The sequence below is a fragment of the Pleurodeles waltl genome, unplaced genomic scaffold, assembly GCF_031143425.1.
Source record: "Pleurodeles waltl isolate 20211129_DDA unplaced genomic scaffold, aPleWal1.hap1.20221129 scaffold_39, whole genome shotgun sequence".
NCBI classification, from domain to species: domain Eukaryota; kingdom Metazoa; phylum Chordata; class Amphibia; order Caudata; family Salamandridae; genus Pleurodeles; species Pleurodeles waltl.
Genome location: NW_027150097.1, coordinates 3,245,999 through 3,260,394, shown reverse-complemented (window position 1 = coordinate 3,260,394; position 14,396 = coordinate 3,245,999). Strand labels below are relative to the sequence as shown.

At 49.1% G+C, this 14,396-nt stretch overlaps 1 non-coding gene across 1 annotated transcript; it reads right to left on the bottom strand.

Moving 5' to 3' along the window:
* Positions 1-676: 676 nt before the first annotated feature.
* TRNAD-GUC (transfer RNA aspartic acid (anticodon GUC)) lies at positions 677-748 on the bottom strand. Its single transcript has one exon. It is a non-coding gene; the product is annotated as a tRNA-Asp (tRNA).
* Positions 749-14,396: the final 13,648 nt, after the last annotated feature.

Below are 14,396 nucleotides of genomic sequence, written 5' to 3'. Positions count from 1 at the left end.
AGCAGACAACATCAAGGACAAGCAATGCCAAAGCCAACAGGTCTATCCTTTCACACTAGAGCTATTGGCTTTGTCAATGTTTAGCCATGTGTACTGCTTCGCAGCTAGCCTGCAGCATAAAAGCGCTATCACGTGGCCGGTGCTGGCGAGTCAGTGTGCCTTTTTATTGCTGGGAAGGTGGGAGGCATAACTTAGGAAAGGGAACTGTTTTATCCACACTGATTGCCCCTTGGAGGTGTATTTTATTCATCACACGTTAACGTGCTTTAGTCTCAATAACATTTCTCGTGTTTTACCCCAAATTCTACCAATAGCAGAATAAAATACCCGCAACAAGGAAGATGTTTGTCGTCTAGTGTGCACTTTAAATTTCAAGTAAAGTCATCAATTGTATATTATAAAAAGGCCCAAAAATTATTTCTAAAACTTAAATTATTTCTAAAATGTGTCTCCGATGCATTTTGCAACCTCTGTCAGTGCTCTTCGATACTACATAAGCCTCAATTATTATCTGGTCCTGGGAGTTCAGACTGACGCGCTAAATGGTGCGTATAGTAAAGGCTGCAATTAAAATGTATGAAATCAGAAGAGATGCAAAATAAACACTGAATGCTACTATTATTATATGGATTGTAAAATATATATCATCAGATGAATTTGAAAATAAAACTTATCTCTCCCCGTCGGGGAATTGAACCCCGGTCTCCCGCGTGACAGGCGGGGATACTGACCACTATACTAACGAGGACCTGCTGGTGTGGGGTGGGGTTCGTGTGTTGCTCCTCTCACTTTCTTCAATCCGCTGTGTCCTGTGCATCTACATGATCATTTAATTTCCAGGCTCCTTCACTCCAACACAGGGGGCCTCGGGCTCAACGAAAACACACACTCACTGCACAAAACACACACACAAACCCGCTCACCCTCCACACTTCACACAACCTTCTCACCTCCCAGCAGAGGCTCTCAGCAGCTCCCAGCAGCATCACCTTCCACACTCACTACAAGCAGCTCCGGGGTGCTTCAGCCGGGCTTGGGGGGCACCGGCCTCGCTCCCCATTATTTGGAGGCCCGCACTGCAGGTGGTAGGCGCTATATAAATGCAATCACAAACACAGTAGGTCCACGTCCCCCCGCACCAGGAGCTGACGCCTGGGTCACGCAGAAGCGGCCACACCACCCATCACTATATAGTGCTGTGTCTAACAACCCTCCCTGAACACAGGCTCTGTGCACCGGGACTCCTTGTTAGTCAAGCAAACTGCTTTTCACTGGAGAACCTGCCTCATGTATTCCTGGCTGTGAACTCACCCGAAGAACTCGGGTAACCGGGGGCCCCTCGGTCTGCTCTGCATCTGATGGTTTCTGAGCCAGCAGCGCCCCCTGCTGCCGAGCACGGAGAATGCAGGGAGGGGATGATGCCTTTCTACGACGCCCCTACTCTGTGCCCTCATCCAGCCCTCGCTGCCCCTGGGGGCCTCCGACACCCCCTCATCATGTCCACCTCCGAGTCCGTGCACCTGGATTCAATGGTGTCTGGGGAGGGCCGCTCCAGCCCCCATCATCACCCTCAGTGCCCCATTACCTTTACTCATTGTCCCACCCCCGCGGAGAATCTGAGGGGGCGACATTCGACCCCCACCGCAGCCTCTTGCCGTATCATCAGCGTGCTTGGGGTTACCACATGTTAAAAATAAAAGAAAGTAAATTTAAGAGAAGGCGTTTTTTGTCGCTCACAGAAGTGGAATATTAAGTTAGTAGCGCCTTGAAAAGCAACCGTATAACACGATGCGGCAGCATGGATAGACTGCATTTCTCTGACTCAGTGCTGCAATTCTATACGTTCACGAGGATATAGGTCGGCGGTAGAGAATTTGATTTAGCTCAGGAGGTTCCCCGGTTCGAATCCGGGTGTACCTCTCAGTAATATTAACAATTTTTTTTTCAAAACATCATTTGAGAACAGCAATTCCTTGATCTGAAAAGTGGCAAATTACAACACAGACAGCTTTTTCGGTTCACGTTTAACAGGAACGAGGAGGAGATTCAAACGTTTAACCTCTCTGACTCTTTGTCTAAAATTACATCTGCATGTTCTGTGCATTGCTTCATTTCTATGCAGGTTTTAATGAATACAAAACGGTAAAGTGTACGCGCAGGTGAGATGCAGTGCTAGTGCCGAGAGGCTTTGCAAGGCGCCTTCTCACTCTACCGTGTAAACAAGATCCGAGCGGCACTGAGTACAGCAGGGTCAGTGTTCTTGAGTGAGATCCCTCCTCATCAAGGTGATCAGGAGAGACACCTGAAAGCGCCAAGCAGCGGCCGAAGTGCATTAAAAATAGTTTGGAAACTGTGATCCTTGGTGTAATGGGGTTTGGTCAGAGAATGGGGCGGGGGTCCAAGGGGCGGCTGGAAAGAAGAATATATTGTGTAATCATTTTGACAAAAGTGAATATAGATGAAAGCACACACATTAAGTTAAAAAATAAATGCAAGTTAAACTGATTAGTGAAACATTACATACAGTAGAGCAGTGTTTCCCAAATGGTGGGTCCCAAAGTCCAGGCCATAGATAAAGATGCCTTTAAATTCTGTATTTATGGTTTTACATTTACAGCCCCTTCAAAGATAGAGGCCGAGTGACAGGCTGTGTCTTCTGCAGCTAATTGTTATGGTGGAGCCTGCAGTAGCGAGCGCTAGCGTGTGCGTCTCACTCGCGAGTCCCTGCTGTAAACAGAAAGGGCTGAGAACCCGCCCATTGCTTACCATTCATTGGCTCGCATGGCACTCTTCTTTACAGCATCGTAATTGGTCACTGCAGGCCTAGCATCACTTCTGTTCCTTTCTGAGGAGCAGGTACCAAGTGCTGATTGATTCAACTAAATCAGTGCCTATCCGCTGCTCCCCACGAGACTGAGGTGTTATTTTGTTTTTTTAACATCTAGAGACTGTAAACAGAAGGTTTGTGACTGGCAACAACGTGCCCAACAGGACAAACAATTTTTTATTTTTTTATTTAATGTAGTTAAATTCTTTCATTTTGCCAAGTCTTCTTTCCTCACTTTGCAGTCATGTTTTGTTTTATTGTTGCTCGTGGGCGCTGTTCTCAAAAGATGACAATTATCTTTTTCTAAAAATATTGCAAAGCAACATTGTTTCTTTCTTATGTGTAATTTCTGAAATTATGCTTTAACACATACATGTGCATTAAACCCCAATCTAGCCCACTCCAGACCAATCTTCCCCACTCCAATACACCCCTTCTCACCTCACACTAATTCACCCCACTCAATCTAATCCACACCACATCAATTCAATCCACCAAGACTAATTCAACCCACCCCACAACCCACCCACTCCAATCAGCTCCACTCTCCCCAGTCTAATCCACTACAATCCACAACACCCCAGTCCTCTCAATCCACCCCAATCCAATCCACCCCATACCCATCCACCACAGTCCAATCTGCTGCACCCCAGTCCATCCCAATCCAATCTAGTCCAATCCACTTTACCATACACCAATCCACCCCACTCCAATCCAACCTATTCCAATTCAGACCATCCCACTCAATCCAATCCACACCAACCCAATCCTTCCCACATCAATCCAATCCAGCCCACTATAATCTGCCCCACAATAATCAAATCCACCCCACTCAATCCAATCCAATCCACCCACTCCCCAATCCACCGCATTCCAAACCAGAACAATGCATTCCAGCCAAATTCAATCCACCCCATACCTATCCACCACAATCCAATCTGCTGCAGTCCAATACATCTCAATCCAACCTAGTCCAATCCACCTCACCCCACACCAATCCACCCCACTCCAATCCAACCTATTCCAATTCAGACCATTCCCTCAATCCAGTCCACACCAATCTAATCCAGCCCACATCAATCCAATCCAGCCCACTATAATCTGCCCCACACCAATCAAATCTACCCACTCCAATCCAATCCAATCCACCCTCTCCTCAATACACCCCACTCCAAACCAGAACAATCCAATACAGCCAAATTCAACATACCCCACTCCAGTCCACTTCACCCAAATCCACCCCACACCACTCCAAACCAATCCACCTTAAACCACCCCACTCCAATCCAATCCACCCCCTCCCCAATACACCCCACTCCAAGCCAGAACAATCCAATCCAGCCAAATTCAACATACCCCACTCCAATCCAGTCCACTTCACCCCAGACCCTTGCATCCGCAAATCCACTGCCGGAGGACGATCTTTCACCTACACTGCAGCAAAGAGCTGGAACAACCTCCCCCTGCACCTCACACAAAGCCCGTCGCTCACCATCTTCAGGAAGAACCCCAAGATGTGGCTCTTCGGATGAGGCCCTCTTCCCCAGTGCCTTGAAACCCTCACAGGTGAGTAACCGTGCTTTCCAAATACTGATTGATTGATTGACCCACAAGCAGGCACACAACATACATTTAAAAGCATTTTTTCTTCCCTTAACTGCTAGATAGTGTCATCCTCCAATTAATATAGGGTCATAATCCAGTTAATTGTACTCCAGTTTTTATTACACATAGCGAATAATATTATTCAGTATCTGGGTAGTAAAAAATTTACAGGAAACTTGGAAAGTGGGTCCCCAACAGACATCCATGAGATGAGCTGCCCCTGTGCTCCTGGCATAGATTGTGCCACCTCTGAGGCCTGGGGTTGCAAAGGCAGTGCCAGGGGTCGCAAGGGTCAAGCTGTGACCCCTGGCGAACCCTAAATGACAGCCATGTACACACCCACCCCTAACAGGAGGCTCACTACTCAAACTTGCTCAGACGAGCCCTCCTGGGAGCCCAGCTCTGTCCAGATCTGGAAATAGAGACCTCGAAGTGAATAATTGTTTAATGTTCTTCATTCAGTTCAGCAGGAGATACTATTTTTGTTGGAACATCACTCACTTGGAAGTTTAATATTGGAAGCAGAATGCTTTTCGTCAAAATACTCAGGCAATTCAGTGTGTTTTACTATAAATTAAAATACAGATTAAGTCTCTAGTGAGATTTGGACCCGCAACCCCTGAGCTATGGAGCCAACCATGAGGTATCCCTGCTGGCCTATGTCTGCTGAATACCAGCAGCAGCTGGGCTTGGGAAGTCCTGTATGAAGACTTTATCAGCTTAAAATAGAGACTGACAGTAGCATAAACCACCTACTCGTTTCCTGTCCAGTGTAATCCGGCAACCGCAGCAGTTGGATAAAGCTAAGCAGGTAACATATGAAAATCACTTAAAACAAACTGTATGGCCAGTCTAGAATTAATGGTCACATTCCACAGGATACATATATCCCCAGTTCATTCCTTTCATTCTTTGCCTGTGTTAACACCCAGGGCCTCCCTGGCTGTCCTAGAAAGTAGAGTTAAAAATAAGGAAACACATTCACCTTTACATACTTGTATCACAGAAGCAAGAGCTCGAGCTGTAAATGTCTCCGCTTCTGCGGTATAAAGTCCTCTTTGTAACAAGCCCCCTCACCCCGGAGTCACCACTAGTTATATGAGCTCCGAACTACCTGTGGAGAGAAAAGACGGAGACAATGTGTCCAAAATCACACAGTTCATAGAGCTGAGAGGCGTCAGTCAAAAGCAAACAAATGTATCTTGGTCACAGACCGGACACACAAAAAATGCTCCAGTAACCACACCGACATCCGGGAATGAGAGGTGTCCTTGTGAAAATATACAGTGCAAATTGAATATTTCGTTAAATAAAATAAAAAGATTATAAGAATGAGGGGCTGCAAAACTTGTCTCTTTTGTATGCCAAGCACTTGACTGTGCCTTGAATGTTTAATTCTTACACTCTAGACCTCCAATAATGTACAATTTAGTGCATGTTTGTCGTACGTGAGTTAACGTACGAGACGTGTGGGGACAGTGCTTGGTCCTTCCTCTATGTCGGATCGCCTCCTGACGTCACGGCCAATCCGGATCAAGGATGGTCGTGACGTCGGGGGGCGGCGCGAGGGGAAAAATAGCGGAGCGCGAAGACGCGACCGGGTCATGTTCTTGCCGGCTCCTCGTGGGCCTTATTGTTTGTGGCATGAAGAATAAAGAATGATTCAAACGCAACCCGGCTGCTTCGCATCCTTCATTCTTGCCACTACAAATGGCGACGAGGTTCACAACTACTGACAAGGCCCACGAGTATAGCCTACCATGCCTGATGTCTCCTGATGCTAGCAGGGCGCGCTGATATGTCCTCGCCGATGACCACGTGCGCTGCCCCGGTGAGCTGATGCTGGGGAGCTCCAGGCGATTGATTTTGACGACCCCTGCCACGTGGGGACCAGACAGTAGGCCCGAGCCCCGGGTTTCCTGTCCACGAGTGTACACCTCATTGGAAGTGGCCGGTGTACTGGTGGTTTCCGTCTATCCGGCGTCCTGGGGGTCCTTCCGTGCCGCCTAGGAGCCATTCAATAGTTGCTGCTGCACCTGCATCACGTGATCTCCCCGGGTGTGGTGCCCGCTTTCCGGCTATGTCACAGACCGGTCATATTTGCGTGCCTCCTCTCTTCCTGGACTCTCCCGGTAAGCCGTGCATGAAATGGAAGGGATGGCTGCGCGCATTCGAGAATTATATCGTCTCCATTGATGGTAAAGGGTACAGCCCCGAACGGAAAAAGTCACTGCTATTCGGACTGTTGGGGAAGGCTGGCCAGGAGGTTTTTGATAGTTTGCCGGTTTATGTGAATCCCCCCGGGGCTACAGCTCCTCTGAGTGAATACCAGGAGGCCGTTAAGCGGCTTGAGCTGCAGTATGCTGAGGAGTGTAACATCATGGTGGGGCGCCATAAATTCGCACTGCGGAAACAGGAGGAAGGAGAGACTATCGAAGAGTATATTGCATGCCTACGAGTTTTGGCCCAAGATTGTGAATTTGCGGAGATGACTGATACGTACATAAGAGACCAGGTGGTGTTCTACTGCCATTCAAAGAAGGTGCAGGAACGTTTGCTTTCATGCAGGAACCCTTCACTGAAGGAAGTGATGGCCATCGCAAAGGCAGTGGAACGCTCCATGGTGTCTTCTAAGGAGCTGGCAAGCACTAGTCAGGCTTCAAATGTGATCTATGTGCAGGACAGACATAAACATGCGCCCAAGACTCCAGACAGGGCGGCGAGCGATAGAGGGGGAGGCAGGAGGCCGCTCGCTTGTTTTAGATGTGGGTCAAGGGACCACTTAGCGGACAGCAGGACCTGCCCTGCCTTGTACAAAAGCTGTTCTAAATGCAGGAAGATGGGCCACTTTGCGGCAGTATGTAAAGCCAAGAAATACAATACGGGCATGAAAGTGAGCTCGGTGAGCAAGAGCGACATGGATGCGGATGCGGACATCGTGTTGTCCATTGATGATGAGGACGGTAGAGTGAAGGGGCCCATTGGCTCCGTCATGATTGGTGCGGTAGAATTGCCATTTACGGCTGATTCTGGTTCCCCCCTTACCCTGATCTCTGATAGGACATTTGAATTGAAATGGCAGGATGTACGACTGCATGAGACGGATGTGAATCCAAAGGCCTTCGGGGAACATGACATAGTGATGAGGGGGTACTTCTGGGACTCCCTCACCTTTCGAGGGCGCACGGTGAGAACAAAGATATATGTGGCTGAAAAAGGGAGGAGCCTTGTGGGGTGGAAGGACCTGGCGAAGCTGGGTGTGATGCTAGTCCCTGGGGCAGATGATCCCATAGTTCTGAGGGATGATTGGATCAATTACGTGCAGCCTGAGGATTTGCATGAAGGATTGGCTGAAGTTCTCGAGGAATTTGATTCCGTTTTTGAAAACAAAGTAGGGTGTGTAAGAGGATTGGTGCATGCCATACGGTTGAAAGAGGGTGCCATACCAATTAAGCACAAGGTCAGAACGATCCCTCTTTCTGTAAAGGGGGAGCTGAAGGCTGTTCTCGATAGGCTGAAAATGGAAGGAGTAATAGAGGAAGCAGGTGCATCAGAGTGGGTGTCCGCAATCGTGGTGTCCAAGAAGAAGAGGACAGGGGACATTCGGTTGTGTGTAGACCTGCGATCCTTAAACAGAAATATCCTGGTGAACTGCCACCCTCTGCCCAACATTCAGGAGATATTGTCTTCCACATCAGGATCGAGGTTTTTCACCCTGATAGACCTGAAGTCCGCATACCACCAGGTGTGTCTCACGGAGGACTCCAAGGAATTGACCACCTTCATTACCCCGTTTGGAGCATACAGATACGTCCGTCTTCCGTTCGGCCTTGCATCGGCCTCGGGCGTCTTCCAAAAGCTGATGGACCTTCTTTTCTGCGATATGAAAGGGGTCGAAGCCTTCCAGGACGACATTCTGATACACACGGAAGATGAGGAGGGGCACCTGGAACTGCTAGGCAGAGTGCTGGAGGTGCTACAAAAAAGGGGGATGACGGTCTCCAAGGACAAGTGCAAGTTCATGGAAGGGAAGATAGAGTACTTAGGGCACGTGCTTACTCCAAATGGCATTGCGCCTAAAGATGATTTGGTGAGGGCCATACGAGATGCTCCTTGCCCAGGAGACAAAGACGCCTTGCGATCGTTCCTGGGACTTAGTGAATACTATTCCAAGTTCATGCAAGGATACGCGACCACCGTGGAGCCTCTAAGGAAACTGCTACGGAAGAACGAAAAATACACCTGGACGCAGGAACAAAGCGCTGCCTTTGAATCCGTCAAGCAGGCAATAGCTGCGGCTCCAATATTACAGCCGTACAACAAGGATCTCCGGAACGTAATCACGGTTGACGCCAGTGCCAAGGGTATCGGTGCAGTGTTTTGCCAATTCCAAGGGAAGAAAGAGAACACAGTCGCATTCATATCCCGGTCATTGAACGAAGCAGAGAAACACTATAGCACCATCGAGCGGGAGACGCTCGCGTGCGTCTGGGCCGTGGAGAAACTGAGGAACTATCTGTGGGGCAGGGAGTTCGAACTGGTCACCGACCACAAACCCTTGATATACATGATGGACGGTGAAGGACGTGGCAATGGCAAAGCCAGCTCGAGGCTCCTACGTTTACTGTCCAAGTTGCACGAATATCACTTCGTCATCAGACACATCAAGGGTGGCCTCAACTGCAGAGCGGATTGCCTATCGCGCATACCGGTCACGGGTGAGGAGGACGGTTCCCTGGATGACACGGAATGCGTTGTGGCAATGGTTGACGCAACAGCCATGTGCGTGGGATCCATATCGGAGGAAGAGTGGTTGATGGCTCAGGAGAAGGACACGACTATTCGAAAGGTAATGGACCACATGACGGCTCATTGGCCCCCGGTCCGGAACTTGCACGGAGCACTCAGGAGTTTTCAACAGGTCAGCTCTGAACTCACCATTGAGGGCGGTTTTGTGAAAAGACACGAGCTATTTGTACCTCCGGAAAGTTTGAGACACAAGCTAATCAGTATTGCCCATAAGGGTCACCCGGGCAGTACCGCTACAAAAAATCTTCTCAAGCAGTACTACTGGTGGCCAGGGATGTGCAGCGACGTCAGCAGCTTCATAGATCGGTGCGGACCGTGCTTAAGGGCCGACAAGCACTGGAAGACGGCAAAAGGGGAGCTGCAATTGGTGGACATTCCTGCTGGTCCATGGAACAAGATTGCCATTGATTTCACGGGCCCATTTACCCTGCTACCAGACGATTGTAGACATCTCATCGTCCTTACGGATTACTTCTCCAAATGGATTCACTACAAGTTCGTCAGGGAAGTCACCACTGAACGAGTGATCAAGGCGTTGACGAAAATTTTCGCGATTGAGGGGCAGCCGAAGATCATGGTGTCTGACAATGGCACCCAGCTAGTGTCCAGGCAGATGACGGATTTTCTGTCCAGGTTAGGGATTAAGCAGGAGAAGACCCCGCTGTACAGCCCGAAGAGCAATGGGCAGGTTGAGCGGATGAATAGGTTCCTCAAAGAGGGCGTGCAACAGGCAGTCGCCTCTAACATGGATGTGAAAACGTTTCTGGCGGACAAGGTGCACACTTTTCATAACACGCCCAGTGAAGTTACGGGACACACTCCGTTCTACTTGATGAGAGGGAGAAGATGCATGAGTGAACTTACCCCCAAATTCAATAAGTGGTATGACATGAGGGAGGAAATCGAGGTGGCGTCTGATGAGAGTTTGAGAGTCAAAGGAAGAATAATGGCTAAACAGGAAAGTAACAAGCGGTATGCTGACATTGTGAACAGAGCCAAAACTAAAAATATAGTGCAGGGGGATTGGGTATTGGTGAAGAAACCTAACAAGGTGATGAAAGGAGAGTCTGTGTTTCAAACCCCTGTACGTGTGCAAGGGGTGACAAGAGGGGCAGTCTGTTTGGAAGGACGGGGATGGCGAAGCAAGGACGACATCGCCAGGCTCAAGGCTGGTCAAGAGGAAATCATCATGAAAGGTAGTCGTGTGTGTGGGGCCGAGAGCACGGACGATGTGGATGAGTGGCAAAGTCACGAAGCCAGGGATGTAGTCACTGGTGATGAGGAGTGTGTGAATACGCCCCCCAGGCGAGGACGAATCGGACATGGAAGTACAGAGCGGTGTGAGAAAGCATGGCGCGGCTTGGTGGATGCCGAAGGTCAGAATGGTAGCAGGCCCGAATCAGCGAAGAGCGACTGTCGCAACGTAGTGAGTTCAGGCTTAGAAGATGCATGCGCCGTCAAGGTGTGTTCGCCCCAGTATATTACTCCGAGCAGGCCAACGCGGCATATACGAGCTCCTAAAAGGTTCGAAGATTTTGTTATGAGATGAAGTCCAGAAGTTATTCTTGTTCTGTTAAAGGGGGAGATGTCGTACGTGAGTTAACGTACGAGACGTGTGGGGACAGTGCTTGGTCCTTCCTCTATGTCGGATCGCCTCCTGACGTCACGGCCAATCCGGATCGAGGATGGTCGTGACATCGGGGGGTGGCGCGAGGGGAAAAAGAGCGGAGCGCGAAGACGCGACCGGGTCGTGTTCTTGCCGGCTCCTCGTGGGCCTTATTGTTTGTGGCATGAAGAATAAAGAATGATTCAAACACAACGCGGCTGCTTCGCATCCTTCATTCTTGCCACTACAATGTTTTAAAATAAAGATGGAATTTAAACCTAAAAATTGTAGGAAACAAAAGTCGTGTCTTCCCTGACCGGGAATCGAACAGGAGCCGCAGCGGTGAGAGCCGAATCCTGACCACTAGACCACCAAGGAGCTGCTAACGTTGCTCACCGGATGCTACATGTCCACTTGTGAGTGGCACCACATCCACAATTTGGTGACACTCATAATTTTGGTGTGTGCATTTTCACCCGTTTTGATGCAGGTTTGTAATAACTCGTCACAGGAGTGACAGGTGCACAGTAGAGAAGGGAGACTATCAACACAGACGTACTCATGCCTTGCATTCACCATCACCCAACACAGACAAACACTCTCCATCACAAGAACACGTGTCTACAAATGTCCAACAGACACCGACGTTACACACGGATAACACGTATTAAAGAAGAAATACGCCAATAACACATACATTCCCGCTAATCGTGTCTATCGTCTTTTTATTACAATTTACATCACATCTCGTTACAGACAAATGCACTCTTATTATAGTCACTTAAAAGATAATTTCGGTCTCGCACGTTTATCTTAAGAAACTCATGAATTTCTTAAATAAAACTCAGCGCCATAAAACAAGCTAAAGGAAGAGAGAGTTTGTAATAAACAATGAAAGTGAGTGCCACATTAATAGACATGAAAGAAACATTACAATGCTACCGACCATGAAGAAAACCAGACTCTTCAGGGAGTTCCGTGGCTCTGCTCAGGGGTCCCTGCAGGAGGACAGCAAATCTTCTTAGGACTCCATGCAGGGGGTCAGCGCCTCTTTTCTGAGCTCCTTGCAGGAGGAGACCTGCTCTTCACAGACCTCCCAAGCCCTGCCAAGTACCACGCATCAGGCGTTAGACTAACGCATTTTACTGCTGATGTCTGCATCACCACACTAAAATGGATTAGTCGTGCATTATAGTGCACAGTCCTCAATCTAATAATTTTCACTAGAGTAAATTCATTTATGCAGCACGCTGTGGGACAAGGAAAATAATTATAACCCACTTTCAAAGCAGGTGAAACTGAGCCTCCCCTCCCAGCAGTGAGTGCACCACATGGTCTCTGTGAAGTGCAGAAGATTGTGGTGGAAAAAAACCATCAATCTGGGCCAGCCAGTAGTTACAGAGGCCGAGCCCCTCACGTAAATCTGGTGGCGACACATGTGGTTGTTTTGCGAATTGCAGCGAGGCGCCTGCCCCACTGTGACATGCAGGGCCTCGGGGGCTGACAAATCAGACAGGCAATGGGTGGCGGTCTTGTTTAATTTGCCTCATCCGACCATCCGCGGCCGCTGGAGGAGTTCGCGCTTACTGGCACTGACAGTGGTAGGACTGCGTTTTGTAAAGTCTTGACAGGGCCTGGTCTGCCTTCCTTTGAAAACCACGTATCCAGGCAGATTGCCGCCACTTGAGAAGGGGGTCCGAGCCAGAATAAAAATAATCATTTTCACCTCTGCTTTCCACGTGTGTTGGGAGGGAGGAGGGCGTACAGACTTGTGTCCCAGGCGAGCAAACCAGCCTGCTGTACTCAGTACATTACGATTCAGGCAGCGATGTGGCTCTGCAGCCAGGGAGGTGAAGGTCTGTCATCCGGGCTGCCAGCTGCGCGCTGGACATCGCTGCACTACAGTCGAGAACACAGCTTGTGACCAGTGGTGGCTGCCACTGAACGGGTGTGGCAGGGCGAGGGGGGGCGGTGAAACCCCCCCAAAAAAGTAAAAAAAAAAATGACCTTCTTGGGGAGACGTGTTCGTCTCCCCTCTCTCCTCATCCTTTTCCCGGCTGCACTGCACACAGGCTCCCAGCCAATCACACCGCAGCGTTGTGATTGGTCTGAGCGGTCTGCATCACAGCTCAGATTGGGAGTGGCAGCCTGTCATGTTCTCCACCCGATTGTGCAATACAGCCGGGTAGAGAACATGCAAAGTGTGCATGTCTGTTTGACCAGCCCAACATGCCGGCCAAACAGACATGCGCACTTTGTGTTGCACATACCCCTCCTCCAGCCCTCCGCTGGCCCCCTCCCTCCAGCCCAGCACTGGCCCTTCTCCCAGGAAAAATAAAATGATAATAACATAGTGTTTCATTTTATTTTTTACTTTTCTAAAATCCAGTGGGGCCTTAGTGGAGGAGCCAGCCCGCCACCCCTGCTTGTGACGTGGGTAAGTCTGTATGCCGGCACTCGTGCTAGATCCTCATTGGGTGAGCAGATAGTACTGTTTCTGTTGGTAGTCGGCCTTTTTGTAAACCAGTCGTGCTTTTTGGAGTAATCCTGAATTGGGGTACATATTGGTATGCTACTGTAGTAGTAGCAGCCGGAGTCATGGTCCTACCGTGTGCTGCATGACTATCTAGCGTGTTGTACTGTGGGCAGAGGTTAGGGTTGCCAACTTTCCGTGGGACAAGTACTGGTGATACAGTAGTGTTTCAGGATTCCGCAAAGGCCTGGACGTGAAACCTAAATAGTATTTTACGTAAACCCATCTGTATTCCTTTTAACATGGTTTTTTGTCTTTGTTTACTTTAATAATCAGTCAGGGATAAATATGTCGGCTCTAGAATACATTTTAAAGTGTCTTCTTCTTATAAGTACTGTTACAAGTATGTACAGCTAGAGAAAAAGTACCGGCTTTTGGTAGTTTTGCTAATTTTTGTATCAACTTTAAGGGGAAGTGGGTTAGTGACCTTCCATTGTAGGTGTTTTTGAACAGTCTCTAGATCTTTTTAGAGTTTATTATTGCTTAAGTGTACAATTTCTGATATGTATCTCTTTCCTTAAACTTTCATGCTTGGTTTTGCTCATGGGAAAGTGTCACTCTAAGTATCACACATTTGGTCGTTCAGTGTCACTCATAGGTACCCTGAAACCATGGGAATGTCACACATAAGCATTCTGAAACCTTGGCAGCTATGCCTTCCTGCAGGAGGTCAGCAGCTTTTGTCAGAGCTCCCTGCGGGAGGTGGGGGCCTCTTCTCAGAGATCCCTGCAGGAGGACACCTGCTCTTCTCAGGTCTCCCTGCAGGAGGTCAGCAGCTTCTCTCAGAGCTCCCTGCAGAAGGACGGGGCCTCTTCTCAGGGATCCCTGCGGGAGGACACCTGCTCTTCTCAGGTCTCCCTGCAGGAGGTCAGCAGCTTCTCTCAGAGCTCCCTGCAGGAGGTCGGACCTCTTCTCAGGGATCCCTGCAGGAGGACACCTGCTCTTCTCAGGTCTCCCTGCAGGAGGTCAGCAGCTTTTCTCAGAGCTCCCTGCAGAAGGAGACCTGGTGTTCTGGG